This window comes from Hetaerina americana, unplaced genomic scaffold, assembly GCF_022747635.1.
Source record: "Hetaerina americana unplaced genomic scaffold, ioHetAmer1.1.p SCAF_28, whole genome shotgun sequence".
Taxonomy (NCBI): domain Eukaryota; kingdom Metazoa; phylum Arthropoda; class Insecta; order Odonata; family Calopterygidae; genus Hetaerina; species Hetaerina americana.
This window is the reverse complement of record NW_027286852.1, coordinates 4,658,043-4,685,748: the sequence shown is the minus strand read 5'-3', so window position 1 is coordinate 4,685,748 and position 27,706 is coordinate 4,658,043. Positions and strand designations below refer to the sequence as shown.

Sequence of the window (27,706 nt, the reverse complement as noted above, 5' to 3'; positions counted from 1 at the left end):
ATTTTTTTCCCGACACGACTGACGGTCATGATAACTGCGTAGGCCTCTCGAGGTGTGGAGCCTCGTGATACCACAGAACACAGACTGCGATAGTTCAAGATTAGAGGGGATGCATTGATGACAATGGCGTCAATGACAATGGCGACTGACTCTCAATATCATCGAAAATGAACTAGCTAACTTCTCACCACCTCTTTACCAAACTGAGACCCGTACTGTAGAGATATATCTCAAGCAAATGAAAAAATAGCATCCACTAAAAACCAGCTGAAAACAAAAATTAACAAAAGGATTATATTTTATTCTTGGCATTCTACCGTTTTGCGTAGGTTTGCGAGAAACAGACTATGCACCGGTAGAGCGATGGATTTCTTTGCCTATTTGAACAAAAGACAACATGGCATCCCACAATGCAATAAACCTTTCTCTAAAATCCGCACTTTTCCTTCCTCCCTCCATTCCGTCCAACACACGCCTATCGTATATCCTTGTTTTGCCTTCAGCATCGCATTACCAAGCAAAATACTCTGAATCCGCCTTCCCCGCCCCCTTTGGATTCTCCCAACAAACCCCACTGTCACCATTCCCAGTGATTACTCGTTTGTTTTCCTTCACCTTCATTTCAAACATCTTCACTCAACGTCCCCGTCATCATTTCCTTCCTCCGAGTGAAAGCGTCTTTGCCTGACGTCATTATTCTTCTCGTGTACCCACTACTGTGATAATTTCAGTGATTAAAAATTAGTTCATCATTCAACCAGTATGGTTGGCATAGGATTACATTTATGCATTCCAATGCTACATTTAATAATATTGAAACGAGTGACCAACTATTCCACAACCATCAAGGACAGCAAGATGCCAAGCGGCTCGTGGAGCATTAGGCCTCTTCGCGTCGGTCATAGGTCATCAGTAATTCAGCAGTTTAGAGGTATTACGCTTCAATTTTGAATTATATCGTTACACAAAAGACCCCACACTACATATTTATTTACAATGGTGCCATGTATACTTCACAAATTTTGGTAATGCATGAATGGTTAATTATCGTCCAAGTGGGAAGACATCTTTTAAATCCCCGATTTTTCCTAGAAAAAAATGAGGTTCCGGGACACTTCCCAGGTTTCCGTTTCCCATATCATATTATCGATTGACATAAATTTCAGAATTGAAAATAATGAAGTTCTTGTCACGATTTTTCTCGAAGTTTTAAATGCATTGAGTGGTTCTCCCCTTTTTCCCCGACCGATTGGCTAGTTGTTACTTGCTCCCGCAGCAATCCACCTTCGCTTCTCTCGTTCATCCGTCATGCGAGCCCCTTTAGCGCGAACTCTGGGTCGGTCGCTATCCTCAACAAATCCCGAGGGGGGGGGGGGCGTTTCCGAAATACCACGCGGCATCTTCAACACTTTCAAATAAACTGCGGGAGATGTCACGGCAGTAAATTTTAGTTGAGTCATCCACTGAAGAGCATTACAATTTTAAAGTGTAAAAATCATTTGCCTTGATCGAGATGGTCAGCATTTCGGAGTGCAAGAGGACGCCTCGGTAGTTTAACTGGCTAAAACAATCTGTTCGGGCATCTAGGGATCCGGGTTCGAATCCCGATCCAAGGTGAATGATTTTTTTTTCACTTTGAAATCGTCGCACTGCATCTCCAACGAAATCCCCTCCCGAGGGTCTCCGGTTCCTTGAACGCAGCGGGAGATAGATAGATAGATAGTGGTCTTTATTTGGGCGAAATTGAGACCAAATGGTCCTTTCTTCCATTTAACCCATCGTCATATACATATTATATTAGCCATTTAAACTTACAGTTACATTCAAATCTAAACATAAACACATAGAGATAGACATAAATTCATTAATCCAAATTTGCACATCGAAAAGAAAAAAGTATATACATATATATAGACACACACATACACATACATACACATACACACACATATATACCTATATGCATACACATACATACACATATACATACATATCCACACACACATACATATACACACATAAAACATACATACATGTATTCATACACATGCATAAATACATACATAAGTACGCACATACACACCCATACATACATACATATACATATATAAATTAAGAATACTCCTTCAAATACTCAAATTAAATGACAGTGAAGATAGAGTACAATAAAATGAGGAAAGTCTAAGCAAAGAATGAGGTTTGTGGGAAAAGCTAGGGAGAGCGTGGCATTGCTCAACTAGTAAAAACTCACGCAGGAAAAACACCCACGAAGAGAAGGGGGGTGTGAAAAACCTGCGAAAACCCTATTAATTAGAGGAAAGATACATGTACATTTTAACAATCATTTTTACAGAGTATACATATTATTAAGTTACTGAAATTGCGATCAGTGCGAGCGTAGGCGGGCGGTGAAATGCATTGTTCCCGGGCATTCGATTCGGCAACCCTGGAGTCAGTGATGTCAAACAAGTAATGTCTGCTGAGAAGTCTTCTACTCTGACGAGGAGGGACACCGAAACACGAGGGCGCCTGGACGATCGCTGCTTTCCTTGCAAGCGAGAGGAGCACCCACCCAAGGGATGATGCGAATCGTATTGGGTTAATCGCGAGTGTTTAGGTACTCGCTCACATTCGTCAGTACGACACCCCTCGCTGGTAACGCGTCCATTGCAGTGATTACGTAAATCGAATTTCTTTTATTTTAGATATTTTAGTACCCTTCAAGCCACCAGGTATGTGTCAGGGGGTGAATAAACAACAGACTAATTTTGACCCAAATATTTTTACCCGTACCGCGATCGGAATATGTTATTCCGATCCCTTATCGTTCGTGGAAACAATGACATCTTAAACCTATCTTTTCTACACCTAATCTCTCTAATTTTATGGACACTCCCTCTCTCCTACCGTAGTACGATGGAGGTAATAATACATTTTCGACAACACTGCTAAAAAGATAGATAGACAGCTAAACGTCTTTATTCGGGCGAAATTGGGAACACAAGGTCCCTTCTTCCATTCAACCCTTCATTAAGTTCATACGAACAATAATAACAGGATATATGAAGCGCAGTAAACAAGTTAAAAACATGGTAAAATCATGATTTCCACATTTTTCGGGCTGCGTCCGCGTATGTCGTTTAAAAGTACAACAGTTTCGCCAGCTATCCTGCTGGCGTCCTCAGGTCAAGGATGAAAAGAAGCTTGTTGTCCCGTCTTATATAGGAAAAATCCGGCGCCAATACCGGGAAATTTCTTGGCCAATCAGGGAACGTCCTCATATTTGCGCGGGATTATTCGTTTCCACGCACTGTGGAGTGGATATCCATCCTCTCTGTTAAAATTTTTTGGCCTTTTAACGATTTCAATGGCCTCTCTGATTATTCTCTGGAAGTATTTTCCTTCTTTCGCTATTATTTTAGCGTCGTCGAAGAGAATAGAGTGTCCAGGTTCACTCCAGGCGTGCTCAGCGATGGCCGATGCTCTAAACTGTTTGGCCTTGGTTGCCCTCTGGTGTTCACTCATGCGTGTTTTCAGCGCTCTGCACGTTTCACCGATGTACCATTTGCCACAGGAGCATGGCACTTGGTACACGCCTTCTGATATTAACGGTGAAATTCCATCCTTGGGTCCGGGTAGGGTGTCAGCTATCTTGGTGACGCAGTTGAATCTGGTCACCACATCATGTTTCCTTAAAGCCCTCGCGATTCTTTCCGAAGTCCCTGCGATGAAGGGGATGGTGACGTAAGCCTTCGGACGTGGTCTGGAGTCTTCCTCTCTGTCAGGAACAGCGGTGGTTTGGAATTTTAGGAAATCACCTACTCATCGCCGCGGAAACCTTCGAACGAACATGGTAAAATCATATACACAATAAAAGAAATAAGCACAAGAGGAAATTTTGCAGGAAAAACCCTAAAGGGGGTTCAGGCATGAAGGCCCTAGTAAAAACCCTACGCAGGAAAACACCCGGAAAGAAGGGGGGGTGTGAGAAACCTTCAAAAACCCTACATGATAGTTAAAAACTAATAAAAACATTAAATAATTACATAACTGTGGGCGTTATAGTACAATACAATATGGTAATACGAATAGAATGAAATATACACCGGAGTACAGTACAATAAATGCATAAGAATATACAGACATACATAATCGAGTAAAATAAGATATCATGTTTTCAAGCAGGGTGTAGTTGATGGTCAGAAATGGTGTGCAGGTAAGGAGGGATTGAGATGATCTGTGTCTGTATCAGAGTATATTTATAGAGAAGTGTTTCGTCATGAATTATCATTTTAGTGCATGCGTTTTCGAATGAAGTGAGTGAGTGGCAATTTTTAATGTCCTTGGGCCAAGTTTTCCCTGAGTCCACAGGCTGTCAAATGAAACTATTTGCTGTAAGTTACTGTGTCGTGCCGAGGTATTAAGCAGATATTATTCCCCCAGGTGTTGGCACTGTGTATTACTTTAAAGAGGACAAGTTTACCAGATAAGTACTCGGGTAGATAATTCTTTTTGTCACGAAGAAGAGAAGTGAGAGTATACGCAGATTCCGCCTATTCTCAAGCTTTAGCCAATTAAGTTTACAATAACTTTCAGAGACATCATCTCGCTTCTTGAGACCGCAGATAAATCGTAAACAGGCGCTTCGAGTTCGTTTTCATGTGGAAGCGCGTGACAAGTCTTGGTCGACCATACCTCAGTGGGCGAAGGGTAGCGATATGAGAGCATAAATGAGATGCTTGTGCAAAGAGAAAGAGAGAATTCTTTTCAGTTTTTTTTCAGAGAGTGAAGAGAACAGTAAATGGTTTTACAGATATTATTTAGTACAGATTGGTCCATGCCAGAGTTGCGTTAAAAATAATCCCGAGGTCAGATGCTGTTTTATGAAGGGGTATAAGAGAGTCCAGAATTTTAAGCGACGGGAGTTTAGTAAAGTTGATTTGTGAGAGGAGCCTAGCATTTCCAATAATAAGTGACTGACCCTTGTTAGGATTAATTTTGAGGACATTCTTGAGCCATCCTTCACAGACATCCTTCCAATTTATGCTAGCGATTTAACCTGTAATTCAGCCTTCGCTCCTTTGGGTGATTCCCAAGCCTAGCTGCTCTAATATTTTGGATACGCTTCTCAGTTTATCATAACAACGTTTTACAAATCTATCTCCTCCACGCTGCACGCAATCCAATACGGCAATTAATCCAACTTCGCGATGATCCCACAGTCTTGCAGCATATTCTAAATAAGACCTAAACCAACGTCAGATAACATTTCTCTTTGACCTTTTCATCGCATTTACCCAGTACTCTTCTAATGAATCCTAATCTTTTGTTAGCTTGTCCACATAACCTCCCGTATGTGTTTCACCCTGGAGAGATCGTGAGTGAGGGTAACGCCTAGGTATTTAATCGAGTCAACACATTCCATTTCGGTGTTCCCAATGCAGTAGGCGTTCGGGTCCGAATTGCTGCTTTTCCAAAAATTCATAACTCCGCACTTTTTGAGGCCCCGCGCCACCATTCCCTCCCGCTCAAGGGCACTGGTCACGGAGGAAGACTTGATATTATTCGATGGACATGTATCATATTACATCGCGCAAGAGTAGAGATCGCGGAGATACGTAGAGAAGGCACATATCTCGTAAATACACCACACGCTAAGGACTCGATGGAGTTGAATGAATGCTGCCTGCCCCTCCCTCTTCCTCTCATCGGAGCCCCTCGCATTCCGAAAGTGCACCTACGCCACGAGTGGAGGCCCGACGTTATTTATTCCCAAGTCTTCTTTAACGAAGTACAGAGTCCACTCACAAGTCATCCCAAGAGTGAGGGGGGCAGACCGGGGGGGGGGAGGGACGTGTGCCCCGGACGACGCACGGGGAATAGCCGCCAAGTGTTGGAATTCATTCGACGTGGGTGGAGGCAATCTTGATCAAGGGTCGTCCCGTGTCTTGGAAACTCCACCTATTCTTTTTATTTTGACTCAGAAATGTCCGAGAAACTACGGTTTCTTTCGGCCATTTTATATACTAAGTGAAAGTAAACATCGTGCCACCTGGGAGAACAATATACTGTTCAAATGGTGTCAAAATTATTATCTACAATTATTAACTTCATTAAAAATGTTGCACCACTTTATATCCGCGAGAAACTAGCAAACACGTCGGTAGCGAATATCAAAGTCGGTAGCGAATACCGATTTAAAAAAAATATGAACCGAAACGATACAAATCATTTTGTATCACATTTTCGGACAAAATATAGAGAGATTGGGAATAACGCACGCAATATAGCACGGGTAATTATGGTACCTTAGTTATTCACATTAAAAATCTTAACGTACAAATTAGCTATTCGATAATTTTCCCTTTCCTTCTAATGTACGTATGCATGAGAAGGATAGTATTACTTATCACTGGTATTCTACCGTTTCAGGTAAGCTTCGAATGGGCATACTATACACTAGTACAGCAATACACTTCTGTCTGCCTCCCTATCCTAACGAAACAACACCAGACATCCGACACTACAATAAAACCTTCAATCCCGTGCACTTCCATCCTGCCCCCACCCCGCCCCCCAATTCCTACCCTTTCCCTTTCTCGCTTCCCTAACATCATTGCCCTTTATCAAAATCAGCAACATTCATCGCCAGGAGATACTGCCTTTCCTGCCTCCTTTGGATTTCTTGTCGTCTCGCATCATATCATATATTTACATACATAAACATAAGCATTAAGTAAGCTTTTTATAACACATTAACTAAATTCACTTAGGATTCAAAAATTAACAAAACCCCTGCTCTCAGCATCTTTCGTAAACGTACCATAAAGTACGTCTTTTCTGTTTCCCAATTCGTTGTACCGTCTTTCCATGCGCCCTTGCATTTAGTTCGTACCATGCTTATTGCATTCCATTTCATTCCACGACCTACAAGGTTTGTATATAAAGCTTCGGCAACAATTTCTTCCTGACGTATTGCGTGAGGTGCCGAATTCAAACCGTCGGTTGCTAAGTGTGCGCATGATCGGAGATAGTATATTGGCCTTGACATAAGATGACAGTGCACACACCATTATTAACACTGAAAATTTGGCGATGCGAAAGATCTGCCCTAAATTCGTCCTCCCGAAGGTCTTTGGACGGACGACCACGAGCGGAGTCGAGTGTATCTGCTTGCGAAGACCTTCTGCAACGGCATCGCAACGATTCCCCAACCCCCTTCAAGTCCCGACTTGGCACCACTAGCAGACTATTATTCCTATTCCCTGTAAAAGTGAAATCCTCCATCAAAGGACACCAACGGGACCCTAAGTGCCGTTCAAAGAAGCTTGCACTCGTACCCTTAAGGACCTTCCGCCTACCAGGGAGCCTTTTGAGTCGTGAAAAAGCAAAAGTGTGTCGACGCTCAAGGGATGCAATTTGAAAAATATTTAGGCATTTTAGCAATATCTGAAATAAATCTATTTTTCCGTAACTTTTCCCGATACTTGTTACACAAACCTTGTATGCTTAGCTTCTGACCCCTTCTCTTTCCTTTCAATAATGGATCAACCTGTTGGCTACATCCAATAAGATGTTTAATCTTGCAATATTTGAAGTTCCTCGCCCGTTATGACTATCGTCCAGCCAATCAGCGAATAAAAGAAGGAACACAATAGCGCTGGGCGTTGTGTCCCTCAGGAGTTATGCCAGGTGATCATGAAATCACGCATTGGCTCAAACACCATTGCCTTAACACACTTGAAGATGCTACAAGAACCTTACAGCCTTTGATCCCATCACATCGCATATCTACGACATTGTCCATTTAAATTCTGCGCTTGCTTCACAGTTTTTAAGACAATTTGAACCCATATTGGACCGCATCATTAGCCCTTCATTCTGTCGACAAGGTCCGACGAAGAACGGCGAATGCAGAAGTTCTTTTTCCAAGTGGCCAATACCAAACCATTATTCAAACGGGGGCATTTGAATGCATCGTTTTGATTCATTATTTGAGAGGAAGAGCGTAATTAGGAGAGATGCGGAACAAGACCTTGGGACATCTGTGGAAAATTAGCTAAGGAGAAGACATTCCTACTTCAGAAAAATCTCATTAACTAAACTGAATAAAATATATAATATTGAACATCTTTCTCACGTGGAATTATTCAACTGACAATGTCTAAGTATCTCGATACTCTCAAAGTTTCGAAATTACTAACAAAAGGATTAGAACTAAGTCACAACAAATGCAAGGTGGCAAATTTCTTAAAAAAATCAACCGGTCTTGAGTATAAACTTGCTCCAATTTTTTTTATAACTGGTTGATACAGTAAAATACACAGGTGTACCGATCACTGACGACAACTTCCGGCCACCACATCCGGGCGCAGAGTCTGTGGGAAAGGAAATCAAAAACTGGAATTTATTAGACGCGGAGTTGACGGGAGCGAATACAAGGTCAAGGAGCGTTGCTACCGGGCTCTCGTGGGTCCAATTTAGAATATGCATGTTGGGCATGGGATCCGAGTGAAAACGCCTCATTCCGGAGATTGAAAAGGTCCGACCAACCCAATTCGTTAAAAAACTTCCACGACAAAACGTCAAGCGTCAAAGGAAAAGATTCACATCTGAATTGGGAATGCTTAAAACAAAAAATACCATGCTAGATTGCGTTTAATTCAAAATTAATCGCCGTTGATTTAAGAACGAAACACATGTCATTTATTCGCATTCCAACATGAATTGGTCGGTTGGATCATCAATATAAAATTCGAGAAATATAGGCCAGATTCAAGGACTCCTCCACACGGACAACACGGGAGAATAACGGTAGAGTTAGGGCCTATAATAATAATACTTACCACTTAAAGTTACGGATTAAATAGTTTCAATTTTGTACATGCACTCTAAATTTATTTCATACGTTTTGTAGGAATAACGTTTCCCGCACGACCGCGTAGACTTTAAATAACAATAACGTGGAGCATGTCAAAAGGGTAATCCCATAACTAAGACCTTCAATTTCATCAGAAATGGAAAGAAACGTTCATTTACAATAATGTACGCATCATTTTAAAGCTCAAGCATTCTTCTTTGAAGGTGCCGGGGGAGTTTCTGAGCGCCCATCTCACACCCATTCCCCCCAATCGTGTTTGTCCCCATTGAGGAAGCACCTCAGCTCATCGCTCACCTCGTCACGGTCGCTTGGTACACGTGACGAAACCTGGAGTGGCGTTCCACTTCACACCAGAGACCAAATAGGAACCACGTGAGTGGTGGCATTCCTCTTCGCCCAAGACGGGAGAAAATTCAAATAAACACTAGTCTGCCGGCACAATGATGAAGAATCGACTTCATGGCTCCTGGGATTACAATAAACGCCTACTTGTGTCTTAAGAGACTCATATTACTTTGAGGGGCGATTCAGAAGCGGAGGAGAGCAATGCTGACCACGTCTTCGCCACGACAACCCTCTCGCCCCAGCCTCGCCCCTTGGCCCTCCCCTACGCCTACGATGCGGACGGACGGGACGGACCATCCTTTCCCGCCCTCCCTATGACCCGGACTCGGTACCCCAAAAATGCAAGAAGTGGTTTAGAGTGGAACCTCGCTTAAAGACCACCGCGCATTTAGTGATTCGCATGAAGGGTGAGGAGAGGGAGAGGAGTGGGGGGATTTCCGGGAGGGTTTCTCGCTGCTTGCTGCTTCACTCTGTGGCCGGCGCTCGTTCCGCCAGCATCCAGAAGGCCGTTAGGGTTTATTAGAAGAGCGCAGGGTCAATGCGAGGAAAAGGCCAAAGAGGAATGATTTCTGTCGTTGGTTAGGTCTCATTTAGAATATGCTGCAAGGACGTATATGGGATCCTCAAGAAGTTGGATTAATTTCCGAATTGGATCGCGTTCAGCGTCGAGGAGCTGGATTTGTAAAACGTTATTACGTTAAACTTAGTGGCGTATTCAAAATATTCGAGCTGCTAGCCTGGGAATCAATCAATGGAGCGAAGGCTAAATTACAGATTGAAGCCCTTGCATAAATTGGAAGGGAGTCTCTTCAGCAGTGATGTATTATTTACCCCAACTACGGTAGTTAGTGAAATTAGAGAGATTAAGTGTAGAACAGATATATTTAAGATTTCATTTTTTCCACGCACGATAAGGGATCATAATAACATTGTTCGACCGCGGTAGGGTCTTGTTCGGGTAAATATTATTCTGGTGTGTATTCAACCACTGCGGCACACGCCCGAGCGGCGGCTTGCAGCGCACATAAATAAATAAAAATTAAAAAATATCTTACAGCCGCCAGTGATCACAATTTTTTTAAAATAGTTTTTACACACATATTATTTGCTATTTTTATATGCTAAGTTTACAAATATTTTGTGCATTCTTTTTAAAATTTCCCCGAAAAAACCACTAAGTAAACGCGGGAACGAGGCATGAGCGCAGACGATCTAGCACACAATCAGTCGAAATCAACGAGTTGCAGAATCTTCAAGAACCTAGACAAGATTAAGGAGATACAGGTGTAGCTGCACCTGAAGATGCTTCAAAGGGAGTGAGTGACAAGAACATCTACGAAACGGTTTCGTATTCTCAACGAAGTTGAAAGGTCGCTTCCCATATGGATAAACGAAAAGAAATTGCAATGCGACACTATTGAGGAGGATATCATTTGTGAGAAGGCGAAAGTGATTTACGGCGACCTCATTGAGGCGACGCCAGGACCATCGACGGTCGAAGAAGAAGTACTTGAGGGAAGCCGTGGGTTGTTCGAGAAGTTTAACGAGGAAAACCGACATCCATAGCGTTGTGACGCACGGCGTCGCAGCAAGACCCGACCAGAAGGCAGCGGGGGACTTCATCGGAGACTTCAAGAAGTACGTAGGATTCTGAGGGTTACCTGCTGCAACAGGATTTTGATTGTGACGAGACAGGTCTAGTCTGGAGAAAGATACCGAAGAAAACCTTAATAACAGCAGAGGAGAAGGCATTGTTCTGCCAGAAGAAATACCGTATTAGATGACTATATTGTGCAAGCAGCGATTGAAAAATTAAACCGCTCCTTGTTCACCATTCAAGAACACCACGAGCCTTCAAGGAGTGTGACCTCTAGACTAGCAAGCTAAATCTGATGTGGAGGTCATGGGAAACTATTGCACCGTACATAGAGAAGCATCACCCTAACAAGGCGCTACAAATGTATCTAGTAATGCTGCGTCACTTTTTTCACGATATTTTGAAGGGTCGGTAAAAAAAATGTCTCTTGCCAGCCTCCAAGTAAAAAAGAATTGGGGACATATCATAAACAATGAACTATTTGGTTCAATTCTTACTTGTTTTCTACATGTCAAATTCTTATTCTACTGGAATGTCGGTTGAAGATGATTCACAATCGCCTCAACATACTCTCAAATCACACAAAGGAGGTGCTGTGATTGCCTCGAGTGTTCCAGAGCGTGTTTACTGGAAACACATCCATCATGCTACACGTTCCCGAGCGGCAATGGCGTGTGCTTACAAATATTCCCCATGCTACACTATTATAGTCCAACAGAAGCCAATAGAAGACGCTTTACGCAAGTCATGAATCTAAACTGAAATTCTCATTACCTAGAAGAACTTGGAGTTTGGGATCATATTGTGTGAAGCTGAAGACTCTGGTATGACTTCGGTTCAGTAAACACAAGATCAACAACGACAATTATGAATATCCTAAAACGCGTGCGATTTCTGTTCTGGCCCGTGGCTGACGCGAGAAATGAGAGAAGGATGCTTCCAAATGATTGTCCCCACGGAGTACGCGTTCCCATTTGAGTGCTTACTAACGGGGGATTTACAAAATCCACGGCGAAACACCGGATTAACTGCAGGAGGTTCCGGGTTCGATTCCGGGTAAGGCCTACTCTCAGCCCTTACCCCTAGCCCTGTGATTGTCCCAGGTCCGACCCAGCAATGGCAACAATGCGCAACACAGAGGTAATAAGAAACCCGGCTTGCTTCATATTTGGTATCTTTTTAGTACCCTTCAAACCACCGCTAGGGTGTGTGGCAGGGGGTGATGCCCAATAGACTAATTTCGACGACTATTTTTGCCCCTACCGCGATCGGGACGTTGTTCTGATTCCTTAACGTTCGTGGAAAAATTGGCATCTTAAATAAATCAGTTCTACGCTTAATCCCTCTAACTTTATAGACATGACCTAAGGTGTCCTCTTGTGTACCCTGGATCACGGATATCACGGTAAACTGCATCGTCGGCAAATAAACGTACCTGACTAATGACTACCGGGTCAATGTCGTTAACGTAAAAAAGGAATCAAAGGGGTCCGATGACACTCCCCTGAGGTACACCTGAATAACTTCTACAGCATTTGAGCTAACTCCATACATCACTACTATTTATAACCGACCATTCAAGAAGTCTTTAATCCAACCCCGGCATTTTTATCTATGCCATATTTTCTAGGTTTGCGAGTAGTTTATTACGAGGAACTTTGTTGAGCAATGTATCTCACAAGTCGTGTATGCTCACTATGCGTACTAGGAGATCTCTATGGATTGGGAGATCTCTAGGAGATCTCCCAATCATCAAGCAAACATCCGGAGATATTTCTTTCATTTATGCCTTCAAAATCCGTTATTACGCACGGAAGGACGAATAATGAGGGAAAACAGCATCCATTATGAATTACGGATTGAAATAAACCCGTTGAAATTCGTCTTATATAACATTATCGCATTGTTAATGCTGAGTAGCGACCAACGGACAAATAAGATAAGAGTTACTTCAAGTAAGCAATATTTAGTCCAGATCTAACGGCTATGAGTCCTTTACAATCTTCTTATTTTAAAGCCGTAATTCGGGAATGATATCCGAATCACTACACAGATTGACGAAAGCAGAGTTAGTGGTTCGAGAGGCAGAGGGAGATCGAGAAGGTCAAAAGGTGAACGCGGTCAAAGAGAGACGACGAAACGCGAGAAACGGCCGATTATCTGAGGGAGAGGGCATGCCTAAGGCGCATATAACTGGTGTGACGGCCGTCGGGAAGAACGTGGGTGAAGGCGCGAGTCGACGTTTCGATCTGACAGTGAAACGCATTGCCTCGACTGCTCTTCCACTCCTCCTTTCCTATGAGTGCTACCTTAATCAGGTGTTACTGGGTTCGAGCCCTGGATTATTATCGCGGAAATTTGGCGGTTGGCTCCCAGCCTTTGAGGATAGTTCGTTTGCGAAACTTCGGAGACGGCTTGCGAAGGTGACCTCGTCACGCTGTGTCATGAACCGGCTATTAGAATTAAAGATACCCTATCAAATTTTGCTTGAAATTGGGCAAAACCGGAAAAAAAACCTCATGACATGCTCAAGGCAGCTTATGAGGATAACTCCATGGAGTGGATCGGATGTTTTTGAGTGGCACTAGCTGTTTCGGGAGGGAAGAGAAGATGTTGAAGACGCCGGACGTTCAGGACGAACAAAAGGAAACTCACGTTCGGATCTCTGCCAAGAGCTTCTCGACCACGTGAGAGAGGATCCATATTTTTTAGACAATGCCTAAACTAGACTTCTTCCTTTTCCCCCGCCTCAAATCCGTACTGACAGGACGTCACCACAGCTCGGTGGAAGCGTTCCAACAGGTCTAGACGAGGGATCTTGGAAGCATTGTGAGCACCGCCTTCCAGAGGGCATGCAATGCGTGGAAAATTCGCCGGCAGCGGTGTGTGGACGCACAAGAGTATTGCTACATCAAAAACTATTAAGTGAATGTAACAATTCTGGCAAGAAATGATTTTTTTAATCGACTCATTCCTACTACTTTTGGGACAGACCCCGTACGTCCGTCGCCCTCCTTAGGGACAGACCTCCGATTTGCCCCCGAAGGCACGCCACTCCCCCCCCGTCCCGTCCCGTCCCCCGCATTCCCCGGCCCGCCGCCGTGACTGACGGACGCCAGACTGTAAGGAGTGAGAGTGCTGCACCCCTCCGCCCCCTCCTTTCCCCCCCCCGGACCAAGTCGCGGCCCCCTTCGGTGCACGCGCGGGCGACGCCTCGTCCAAGTTCCGCTGACCCCTCTCTCCTTCCTTCCTTCGGTCAGCAAAAATGGCAGTGACGACCCTTTGACCCCTTCCCCCTTCACCGACCCAAGATGAAGCTCCGGTACGACATTGATCTTTGCATTTCTTGTCCTTTGTCGCAAAACGAGCAATTCTTATAAACGTCATCCCGAAAGCGAGCCTAAGGCTTCAAATGAAATGGGGCGGATCCACCCTTCGCAGGGGCGGGAGGACCATCCATCAGGTTAGGTCTACACACCCGGCGGGTAACTCGTGGAAGGGGGTATGATTCACATTCCTTTTAAATCATCGGTTTTTTTGGTTGTGAAATACAAAATACATAAAAATAGAGAAATTTCATTCGCTGGGGCAACTGATTAATTATTACGCTTTTGTTCGGCAAAAAATTAAACACCTGATTAAAACGTTTTCAAAGGGTACAGGACGAAATAAAACTGATAATTAGGCTGAACTCCGAATGTGATTCTCAATTTGCCTCTAGTTCGTCATGCATTTTCGATCGAGATGATTCCGACTGAATTTAACACTTTTGGCGATGCCACGGCGAAATACGTGCCAAGGTGCCTTGTCACCATAGCGGAAGCAGAATCGTGAGAATTTATGCTTTAGAGATAATGAGAGGCCATCTTCTGAGGCGAAACCTTTTATCGCGTTTGTCCCTGAAATACCTTCAATTCAGCCGACCCTGGGAGTTTAATGAACCCTTACATCATTTAAGTATCCACACTTTCAATAGTTTTGGCCAATACCGCTCAATCAATCTGCTCGCCGATTCTGCTGGCAATCCTCGCAGCCTCCGGCAACGTCCCACCGGTCAGCAATTAGGTGGTCGTGACTAAGAAACTGCAGAATGGCTAAGGAATAGAAATCAATATTTATGAAGATAATTTGAAAGATCGAACATAGTACCGTGAGCAACCCAATACACTAATATAAAATTATAAAAGTTTTTATGCATTTGCAGGTTGTAAAAGATATAATGGCCGGAACACACAGATGAAATTATTTTTATTTTGTCGCGATTCAAGATGTGGGAATTCGATTTTAAATGACAAGTGGAACAAAACTTTCCTCAAAATACGAGTCACTTTCTTACGGTTTAAGTGAAATGCTCGATTACTGCTGGACGCTTTGAATAGATTGAACGAAACTTTTATCGTTCATTGCTAAAATAAAAACCTACACGCAATAATATCAAGAAAGTTGACTTTAAGTCGACTCCAGATCAATATGTATCGCTGCTCGAGGAACTGCGAATATAGATTTTGAAATGTCCGAAAATCAGCATCTCACGTAAGTTTTACATCTCTTTCACTGTTTAATTTCTTCTGTTTATTTTTCAAATCAACTCATTAAAGCCACGATACCCAGAGGTAATCACCTAAGACATTCGCTTCTCTCATGCCTTGCATCTTCAGGTTAAAACCGGTCCGCTATTTCTTCCGGAAGGTAACAAGATGACGGATGACAATCTCAGGATATGGCTGACAATGCCCAAGAAATGACCATCATAATAGACTAGGGGAAGAAATGTAGGGAAAATCCGGAAAAATAAATTTCTCGCACTTGCCTTAAATCCTGCTTATAACCGTAGAAATTATAACAGAAGACGTCAGATAAGGCGTACACGGATTGAATTCCAAACGATCAAGAGACCAAATGAAATGATGTCGAGAAAACCCTCGCGAAATGATGATTCCATCGCCTTCATCGCTCAGCAGTCCACATATTTCCACGGGGAGGAAAATTAAAAAAAGGTCACACTTGGGAAATGAGAATTGCAAAACAAAAAACAGCCATCCGTGGACACAAACCAACTCGGCGCGAGAGAGATGATGGACCGGAGACCGCTCCAGGCAGGGAGGGACGGGGCCGCGGCACTGTTTGGGGGGGGGGGTATGCCGCCCCTCCCATCCTGAGTGTTCGCGGCCCCTTGCTCGGCCCAATTGGCGCACGCCCAGGCGGAACAACGGGGAGGAAGGGGGAGGCCCCCTCCACCCCAGGGCCAGATTTTACTTTTAACTCGGGGGGAAGGGGGCACGCTTGGGGGGGGGGGCGGGGGGGCAGAGAGGGGGGGGACCCGTGCCCCCTGCTCCCCCTTAGGCGCGGAATTCAAACGCGGAACCAAACGCCACCCACACCTCCCCCTACAAGCATTGTTCATAAAATGACTGCGTAACGGAGAATTAAGGGGTAAAATGCACAACGAAATATAATTTTCATTAAACAAAACAATAATTGTTTTATTTTATAGATAGAGCGTACTAAAATATCTAAGCCACCGCTAAGGAGTGCGGCAGGGATTGAATACACACCAGAATAGTTTTACCCGAACATGATCCTACCTCGGTCGAACAATGTTATCATGATTTCCTATCGTTCGTGAAAAAATTGCATCTAAAATCTATTTGTTATACACTTGTTATCTCTAATTTTATTGACATGATATCTCCTGCCGCGGTACGATGGGGGTAATAATAAATTTCCAAAATCACTGAAAAAGAGACGTCCCTCCGATTCATGCTAGGGCTTCAATTAATAATTTAACCTTCGCTCCATAAGTGATCCCCAGCCTAGCTGCTCTACGCGATCCAATTCGGCAATTACCCCAAATTCGTGAGGATCCCATATAGGTACTTGCAGAATATTCTAAGAAATGTCTATCCAACGAGAGATAACAATTCTCTTTAACCTTTTCATCACATTTACCCAGTACTCTTCTAATTAATCCTAATTTTTTGTTAGCTGATTGTGGTGGTCGGTTAATTAATGGTATTACAACGCCACGTTATCCGACGTTCGCTGAATTACAAAATCAATTAATCGATTCTGTAGGAAGCTTCATTTATCGATCACCTGCAATCTGTTACATGCTATGCAGCATCACGCTTTATCAGGGAACGGAGCAGTCATTTAACATATTGGTGGAGTAAAAATGCATCCTCGCGAGCAGAATGAAATATGGACCTCAGTTTAGCCTCTAAAACCGCTCTCCAGAATTATGCACGCACTTAAAATACACGCACCGTGAAACAATTAATGATTGTAGTCGCAGTTAACTGTTTACATTAAATGTGGTCACACGTATTCACACGATCACGCGCCTGTTGTCTGGGCTGTCCGAAGATTTTTTCAAATAGTCACGAACATTTCTGGAGGAGAAAGAAAGAGCCCCACAAAATAGATATCTATGAGTGATAGTTATCACAGAAACGCTGCAAACAGAAAAGGACACTACATAATGCCACGACGTCTCAAGCGAGAAACGATATGTAGCGAAGCGATTAGAAAGGTGTTTCCGGAGCTCTCTCACAGTGATATTGGGGACAAAGTTGAACGAATCAATATATACAAATCGTTAAAAAAAAATGAAAGTTTTAATGAAAATGTTTTTGCACAATCCCTACCTATTGTTAATTATCAATTAAAACAATCGATTAATTTTTAAAATTCATTCGAAGACATCACCTCCCTGGAAAAATGCATTCAAATAACCCCTTTAAGTTTAATAATAAATTTCAAACCTTAATTCTCTGCTTTTACCTTTCAGCTCACTGAAGAGAAGGCACCAAGCGTTGCTTACAGTTGGGAGGATCGTGGGGGGGGGGGGCACACCCAGTCACAAATTCTGCTTTGACGACAACTGCAAGTAAGTCTTTGGAAATGGATTCTAGGGATGGGGTGCGACCACGAAACCAATCTCATACGCCGGGGGGGGGGGGGGAGAGAAGAGGGAAAGGCGGGGGAGGGGGGGGGAGATCGTCGAGGAAATCCGTATTCAGAGAATCTCGAAACGGTTATTTCCGTAGAGTAAAGAAAAAAGGGGGGAGTGTGCTTTTCCTGGAATCAACCTTCTCTGCAGCTCCATATTCATTCTGATTGAACACACACCAAGTTCCTTCCAGCACCAAGTGCCGAGGTCTCTGCAAGTATAAAAAAATTCAACCATCTATATTCATTGCTGGCTAGCCAAGAGGGAGGATCACTATTGACTTCGGGTTCGAATCCGGGAAATGCCTTATGCCAATCAAAACCATTATTTCAGCCCCTCCCCCAAATGACACCCTTGGAAGCGAACACTAGAGAGAAGGCGAACGCGGCACTTGAAAAAGGCATTCCTCTATTCCCTCCCCCCCCCCCCCGCCCTTCGACTGAGTGGTACTCCCGCCACCGCTTGGTGAGCCCCAGCAACGGTGTCCAGGGTGTCCGGCTCACTCACTCAAGGATTTCAAACCAAGACCTTTTGGGGTCGACAATTAACACAGGGAACTGTGTTCACAACAAAATTCTTTTATCTACCAAGTCGCTCGCCTTCGTGTTATTAATGCCCTATCTACCGAAGACAACATCTTCAATTATGAATATTCTTCTCCTTTTTCAAAGGAATTTTCGTCTGATGCCATCTCTCACATCCAATGCTTATAAATTTCTAACTACTTTCCACGAATATCGAAAGAGAAAACCCTTTTAAAATATGAATTATTCCTAAATCCTCTATAAACACGTTTGTTTTCATAACAATTGTTAGAAAGTGATTTCTATTCCTTTTCTTTAGTTTTCCTGCATTTTTAAAAATTATTTTACGAAGAAGCCGAAACAGACACACACGATACATGTAGGCGATACTATTTCTCTTTCGATATAATTTACCCAGAGCACTTAAGTCAGGTTCGATTCTGTGCACAGGATATACAAATGATCCTAACATTTTGTAATCACCAAGCAACCGTCTTTCACCAACTCGGTGGGATGCTGTGTGCATCCGTTTCGGATTCTTCGGTTGCCTACGCTTCCACCTCTAAGCAGTTTTTGCGACGTAACATTGACGTTGATTTTAGCACAAAAAATGCTAAGATCAAAATTTGGCCAACAACGCTGCTTCATACAAAATAACAGTCCGTACACGCTGCCCTCGACGAAGACGACTTATTCGTTTTGCGTGCAACAGCTTCTTCCGGGGGGCGCGGAGGCGTGGCGGTAACCCACCAAGAGGCCTGCGCTCACACGCGCCCCTTCATAATCTTCTTCCTGGGTACGCAGCGAATGGGGATATTACCCCCCTCCCCCCAGGAGTCACCTTATTATCACACTGCTCTAATGTGCGAACTCCACACGTAGGCCGCGCCATGCAGGGATAAGTATCATTTGATGAGCTCCACCCTCAGCCGCCACACCATCCTTCCGGGAGGTAGACGCTTCATTTGGGCCAGTTGGTGCCGGGAACGAACGCGGACACCCCTCCGCAAGGACTCGAAGGAGAGAGAGAGAAGGGATTCTTACCTCGCGTCCCGTCCTCCCGGATGGCTCGGTCCTCCGCTTCCCAGGGGCTACCGCTCCGCGCCGATGCCTCTCGACCCTGGGGGTGGGGTAGGGGCGGATGCCGTCGTGTTCGGTCTCCGCGGGCGCTCAGCACTCCACGGGCACCTGCGGACGGCGAGGGGCGATCAGAGGGCGGACGGGAATTATAGATATTTAAGGGCTGTGACCAGAGAGTAACCTACGTTTCGGCCAAGCGTGGCGGTGGGTAGGGCTAGAGCCACAATCTTATCAGTGTTAAAACGTCCCTACACTCAGTACTACGCATCCTGCTGTGGTAGTGGGTGCAGACCGCTGTTCTTCTACTTTGCTCACTCGGCGAATTGTTAAAATGTGCGCTGCAATAGGAAATCTCGAGAGTTGCGAAGTAAAATCTATGATTAGGCTTTTACAGGAACAAAAACCACAAGCCGATGGAAATTCATTGGCAACTTTGTACGGAGACGGAATGATGAGAGAAGGCGGAGTGAGGCAGTGGTGCATTCAGTTTAAAAATGACCACAGCACCAATGTTCACGATGATTAAGGCAGTGATCGGCCTAGCCTAGTGGTCGGCGTATATAGTAACAGTTCGCATTGAGCAACGTAAGAGGACCACAGTCTGCAAACTGCCATAGCACGATGTGTAGTACTGAGTGTAGGGACTTCTAGGCGCCAAGATGGTGTCTCTAGCCCTGCCCACGGCCACCCTAGGCCAGAACGTTAGTTACTTTCTCGACAGCCCTCGTACAAGCAAGTATGCACACATTGGTACAACATAGAAACCATCAAAACCAAAATTGAACACAAAAACGCGCTATGAGCAAAACTAAGAACACACAAGGCTCTGGCGGAACAAGAAATTTCGAGTGAATATGGATACAATGCATTGACCTTACTCTTGGAGCGGAACTTGTGCAAACGGGGATAATGGCAAGGACTTCAGAGGACTAACTGCTTTGGGGAGAAAGATCTTTTTAAAAGTTATAAGCGATGACGTGCTCTGGAAAAACGAGTGATTTGATCGACGGATGATTACCGTTGCCTCCATTCCGAAACCAGCAGCTCCAACGGAACTTCCGTTACTTAAGCATCGAGTGAAATGACTGCCGTATTTCTCCTCTGATTAGCTTCCAGTTTTAGAAGACAGGTGCGGTGCGAAAATGTGACGACAATGGTACCCTTTTCTTCCAGGGAGGGTACGGAATGCGAAGAGGAGTATAAAATGAGAAACTGAAATACAATCGTAAGGAAGTACAATATTGTCTAGGACTAACATCTTTCTTGGTTCACCAGGATGTACGATATTTATTAGCGACCGTTTCAGACCTAGCACCTCTGTATGGTAGACTCTATGGGGGCGAAAGTCTACGCAAACCAAATGTTTAATACCACCAAAGCGTTCCGCAAGAAATAACGGGGGTCTTACGGACGCCAGCGATGCTCACAAACCACAGAAAACCTTGACATAATATCATTAAACAGGAGATAACTTCAGGCGTCACTTTGTGGAAACGATACATATTGCAAAAGAAAAACCCAAGTGTTTCTTTTGAAATATCATTAAACAGACGAATTATTCGTTTGTTTCCATTAATATTGTGAACAAAGTGTAACACTGTGACACTCTTTCGCAGATCGATAAAATCAATTTTTTTGTCATTCGGTGAGCAATTTGTTACGACTTCCTCAATTTTCTAACATTACCCCCTCCGTCGGGGTTTTAAACTTTCCCTCTCCAGTTAAAATGCTCTGGATCAATCTTTGCTGCCTCCTTTGGATTTCTCCCAGAAATCCTTCTCCCCTCTCCCACCATACCCATCATCACTTCTTCATTTGTTTTCCTTTCTGTCCACTTCAACTTTTCCATCCTTCTCTACACCCACATTTATAAGACCCAATCTTCTCCAATTTCCTCTATGTATTCATTAATTCCACTCCATTCACTCTATCAAACGCCTTCAGAAAATCTACAAACAGGCAAATACGGCCTGATTGTATTTTATGTTCTCCTCTGTCAGTGCCCTTATTACTTCAACCCGTGCCTCTTCCCTTCATGAACCCAAACCGATCATCCCCGAAGTAATCATTTGCCCTACTCTCTCCATCTTTTCCTTGATGATCATGTATGAAAATTCGAAAACTAGTGAGTTTCTTTTCTTTTTTTAGCATTTCTGTGTTTTTGTCTTTGTCCGCTAGTGCTAACTTCATATAAATTATTATTCACGTCCGGCAGGGGGTGTAAGCACAAGGCGGGATGGGTACGGGATCAGGGAGAAGGAAGGGAAAAGGAAAAAAAAACATAAAAAACTTCCAAAAACGTGCATATTTAGATATATGCTGGCGGAAAACTTAGGGCAAAAAAGTGGTGATGGAGACGCCGAACATTAAGAAAGCCCTTCAACATCAAAAAGTGACGAAAATATTGTAAGAGCTACCCATTGAATCTGAGACTACGTATGGACGTAAGTACTTCTAACCCAGTCTTAACACGCCTGTTAATTATACTCACACCCCATGACACCAAAGATAAATTATTATTCGCATTTTCAATCTAAAAAGACATTTAGGACACAACCCATCTTTCACTGTTTACTTAATAATATAATCGGGCGAATTTAGGGGCGTAGGGTTTTTAAGATGGTGTTTGAACGCCAATACACATTTCGATGGCCGATCCAGAATTTCTGAAATGAGTATCGACTTGGGAATACATCTTTTAAGGGTTTCTCTTCGGTTGGAGAGCTAAAAATAAATATTTATGAACACAGTAGTATTTTTGTAATTTATGCAGAAGTCAGAAATTTATTGGAAATGTCGGCAGAATCGAGAATAAAATCAGGACATTCGATGACAGAAATATCTCAATTATTTTCGCTATCATCCGCAGCGATAAGCAGCAATCACTCAAAGGATAAGTTAATCATGACAAAAAATAATAGGGCCAAAAAAAACAAAAACATACGGAAAAACGGCATCGGAATGTTGTGGCTGGGAATTTTTACTAGACACAATGTCTAAGAGGAAAGAAAAAAACAATTTTGATAATTAAAAAAAAACAAATATACTTCTGCTACTACTACGCAGCCATTTCGTAAACCTCCAGCGAAGACCTTTGTCGATGGATGAAATAATTGGAGGGTCAAATGTAAGTCAAAGGGAAGTAAAATGAAACCTGGCACTTGGAAGAGCGCAAGGGCGGAAGGCGAAGGGAGGGAGGACCTCCGGACGAAGCGTGGGATAGAGGGCGGACATCGATCGAAAAGAAGCTCCCCACATCGGAAGCACTCGCGAGAAGAATATATTCTCAAAGAAGGAAATCGGTTACAGACGAAAAGGAAAGTTTGCGGGGCCACACGGAGTTCCTTGGGTCAAGGACGCGCGGCTTCTGAAAGGGCACACACAAGAGGGAAGAGGGGCCTCCGGACCCCGTATAGGATGCCTCGGCTGAAGGTGAATGCATTGGGTGTCGAGGAAGTGCACAGAAGCGAAGCAAAGGAAAATGAAGAATAGTTTACAATGAGGAAAAGAAGACGCAGATAGATCGGGCACACCTTCAGAGACAGAGGATTACTTCACAGCAACCTCACGGAAGTAAAAAAACGAGGAAAGATGACACGCGGAATGGCATGGGGAAAACAAATCTGACGGCACAGATTGACGCGCGAAGGAAGAGCCACCTAGAAATGCGGCAGAATTAGCATTTGAGGAGGCAAAAGAGAGGGCTGCAATCGGCCGGAATGCTTGCCGGTACTATTACAGTAAATACTCTGCGGCAACTGCCCAATTGGCAGACGAAAATGCCTATCTATTACTCTTATGAATCCTTTAGTACCCGTCATTTTTTTATCCGAAAATATCCGATCTCATTGAAGCAAATTTGTTTCGTGTTCGAAACGGCGAGAAGTTCGCCATGCTGAACTCGCCTAAAAGAGTCTACAAGAAGTGTGGGGTGACAATTATAAAAATCTTATACGAGATCCAGAAGATGTAGATGTATACATAAGACGTTAACACTGCCAACATATATTATAAAAAAATTTTAATACAACTTCTTTAGCAGCTGTTAAGAAAGTAAATACCGGGAATGCCACGACTAATGTATTGTATGGATGGTATCACCAGTTAATAAATTATTCCGTCCCATTATAAAAAAGGCTCTTTTTAACCGCGCCAAGGGACTAATTATTCATTTGCGGCACCTATCGTCTATTATCACAAAAGAAAATCAATCACTCCATCCAAATACACTTAATGTTAATTGTCGCGTTAAATAAGTTGCCACAGCCGAGAACGAAGCAATGAATAAATTTTATTGACGCAAAGAGTAAAAAAGGGAAAAAGAAATGGTTTCCATGAAATTCACAACATCTAAATAGACGTACAGTGCATTTTCAGTTTTATTCGATTCGCATGTTCCCATACACATTGTAATGGCAAGGATAAAGCCAGCAAAGTTAATGATTGCAAATGTGTTCCACACGAAAAAGCCCTTCAACAGTTTATAAATTTACGTGCGTGATGATGACTACTTGGCGTTAATTTCTCCAAGCACAGCGGCCTTCCACATGCCAGACGCAACCTGCTTTCGGAGCGCTCATCGTCCCCCGGCGAATCACCCCATCCCCCTACGCGGCAGCCGAGGGTGGGGGGGGCGACAAGTGGGTCAATGGGAAACGGGGTGGGCGGGAGTCGAAGCGGGGACTCTTGCGAGGTCACAGAGAGACGCGGGCAGGCGAGACGCCAACGGATCGGTAGGCCCACGACACTGGGAGAACACGCCGAAATATGTTCTGCTCCGGGACGAGTCTTGGTGTCGCCCCATGGCCCACAGGGTGGCACGCACCCCCTGCCGCAAGGATTAGAGGGGGGGATTGGGCTGCTGCGAGGACCGCGGACTCCTTTTCTCCATCGATACCGCAAGCAGTATCGCAGAGCGGGGATCGTGCTTATCAACACTCAGTATCCACAGCAGCTACGTCACTTTTAACGAATGTGCTCCATGTGGCGAGTCATTCATTACTTGCTGCCGATAGTTTCATCGCGGTACATTTCGGAAATCAAAGACGAAAGATTACTAAATGCGAAATCCTCACTTCGCTCATCCTACCGAGTGACCCTCAATGTGTGCAATTTCCAAAAGCCACGCGGAAATATTTACGGCTCCATCTCCTCTCCACTTAGACCGAAACTACGACGGAGCAGAAAATCATGAAAAGCAGAAATAACAATGTGCGAGATAAAAGAAATGAGCAACGCCTTTCCCTCGGCCATCTTTTTATCAACTGGGACTCACCCTCCCCTCCCCCACCCCCCACCAGCCCACCCACACTCGCCTCCAGACCACTTTCGCTGACTTGACGCAGCCTTATCTCCGAGCCGAGCGGCGCCTCAACAGTCAATTCTCAACATATCAATTGAAGGCAATTCACCGGAATGCTAACCATTCCGGCAAACAAATCACCAAGGCATTCGGAGAAAGAGGGAGGTTCATTCTGGAGCTCGTTTTGAAACGCGCAGCGAAAGAAAACAATTTTGAGCAACCACATTAAAAATTCACAGAATTATAAACAATCTGTTTCATCTTGGTGCGAATCCTTAGAAAATAAAACGGGTATCGGATGTAGAAACGAGATACGGGGCGATATTTTTCACGCACTAGGGGCACGCGTTCGGGCACACGATCGTCTAAGGAGAGAAACACATCTTAATCGGATGCCACGCACCGAACCGCCATCACCACGGTCTCCGATACTCTTGAGAAATTACCTCTGGTCACCCGCCCGAACCATTTGCTCGTCTCTGACAGGAATCAACATTAAATACGCCAGAAAGAGCTACTGCGGAGTCTGAATGTAAGAGAGGACACTACTCGAGAGGAATTTATGTAGAATACAATCAGGAAGTATTTGCCTGTTTCGTAGATTTCGAAAATGCGTTCAATAGAGTGAATTGTGACAACCTAATGAGTACATTGCAGAAATTAGAAATAGATTGGAGGAATAGGAGGCTAACCCGCAACCTGTATATGTCTCAGACTGCTCAGGTGCGAGTGGTAACAAAACAACGGTTTCGAATGGTAACAAAGACAAAACATATAACGCACTAACTTACTGACACGGGCTGGAGATTAATCATGAAAGAGAGCATAAGGATGAATTCCATTTTGGCGGAGTGGAATAAGGAAATCTTCTGGCTGGTATTAGCAATAAGGTTATACTTGTAAAAGAATCAATTTACAATGCAAGGTTTTCATAACAAGTAGAGGTGGCAATATTTTCCTAACCTGAGCGTGAAATGCTGAATTTAGGCCATCGGAGTGCGTATGATCACAGATCGCATTGGCATTGACACAAGATTACAATGCACTCACCATTATCACTGAAACTTTGGCCACGCGGAAAGATCTGCGATCAACTCGTCCCGAAGGTCTTTGGACGGACGACCGAGAGCAGAGTCGAGTGTCTACTAGCGAAGACCTTCTGGAACGACGTCGCGACGATTTTCCAACCCCATTACACTCCCGACTTGGCACCACCAGACCATTTCCTATTCCCTACAAAAGTGAAATCCACCATCCATCAAAGGACACCTTGGGACCCAAAGTGCCGCCAAAGAAGCTAGCATGCGTAACCTTAAGGACCTTCCGGAAACCTTCGAGCCGTGGAAAATCCACTGGCAAAAGTGTGTCGACGCTCAAGAAATGTACTTAGCAGAATTGTCATTGTAGCAATAAAAACCATGAACACAGTAATCAACCCGAAGGTCGGTTTAGTAGGTGATGGTAGAGTTCACCCAGTACTAAGCCCTATGCGGCGTGTGAAAATTCACACATCAGGGTAGGGGGGCCAGTTCCTTTCCCTGTGCCGTTTATGGTTTCCCAGGACGATCTGGCACCCGAAAAATCACATAGTGGAGCTGCAGGTGCCCAGAGTGCCTTGACCGGCGATCGAACGCGCGCTCTCCGGTCAGTAGTTCAACGCCCTACCCACTGGACTACTGCGACCCAATTGTAGCAATATCTGAAACAAATCAATTTCTCCGAAATTTTAACCGATATTTTTTAACAAACCATGCATACCCATATTACAAAATTACCGCGTATAACATAGAAAACCAGCGACCTTCAGCCTATAAAGCCAACGCCCCAGCCACCCTACCATTTATTACAGCTATTATACACATTTATTACAGCTATTCATTTGTATCATACGGTGCCGCTTTTCGCAGAATCATTTATACCGGGCATTATTCTAAAGAATAGAGCAAAAAAAGAAGATTCTTCCATAAGTTCAAGAAAAGGTTTATGCATTATTAGTGTCTTTAATGCAATTTTTAAATATAAATCAACTCAATTAGGAGTAACTCTCTCAAAAACTTTTCCATTACGGTAAGTCATTTCAAGTATCGATTCAAAGTGGCAGCAAAATTAAACATTTAAAAAATGCGTGTACTCTAATTAAGTGATAATCATCATTTTATTCCCTCAGTTATCATCTTCAAAATTTCCTACATAAAGAATTTAAAAAAATGGCCAATGAATGCTCCAAATAAACCTATGGAGAAGAAAAGTGAATGCATATGGCCATGATAGTCATATTGACAGCAATTAATGGGCATTAGACCGGAGGAGACTCTTCTCACCGAAGTCCAATCTCTCTTCCCTTCACCGAGAGTACAGGGGGATCGAGATGGTGCGGCAGCTATCGCGCTGGCTTCCCACCCAGAGGGCCCGGGTTCAAATCCCGGTGGTGTTGAATATTTTTCAGAGGTATCTCGATCCCTACTTGAGGTGCTTCGTGGAGGGCACTTTGAGTGAGTACGCCGTCCGTCGGATGGGACGTAAAGCTGTGGACCCCTTGGCGCCTTTTCTAAAGAGTAGGCTACGCCGGGTTTCTCTCTCCACCCTTCATCTTTTCCCATTCATCCCCAATGGTGCAAATAACCTCGGCTGTCGGTCGCCTCCCCTCAAAACTACTACTACCATAACATAGCAACTAGGGCATTTGGTATCAATAAATAATTTCTTCTTGGAGCGTCAAACACATTCTTCCGCCTTAAATAATTATTTGCTTAAACTCACGATTGCTATTTCTCAGCGGCTATAATTAATGCATCCACATGATTAAAATAACATAAATTAAAAGACAAAAGATCTGGATTTGCAAAACAATTATTATGAATCCCCAGTTGAATCGACGGATTAGGGTCAATTAAAGTTTTCCACACGGGCTTGGACCAGTCGAGAGACTGAACGCGAGTCGGAACACGTGCCATAGTATTGTATTTGACGACTGGAAGAGCGAATGGTTTGCGAGGAAGCCATTTGCGATTGTTTCTCGTAGAGA

The 27,706-nt window shown here is 43.9% G+C and overlaps 1 protein-coding gene across 3 annotated transcripts in view; it reads right to left on the bottom strand.

The window, feature by feature from the left end:
• NaPi-III (Na[+]-dependent inorganic phosphate cotransporter type III) overlaps nt 1-27,706 on the bottom strand; it is a 222,310-nt gene that overhangs the window by 122,199 nt on the left and 72,405 nt on the right. For all 3 annotated transcript variants that reach the window (XM_071586965.1, XM_071586966.1, XM_071586968.1), the window contains exon 2: nt 19,344-19,487. The gene's annotated coding sequence lies outside the window, so the exon portion shown is untranslated. The remainder of the gene's footprint in view (nt 1-19,343; nt 19,488-27,706) is intronic.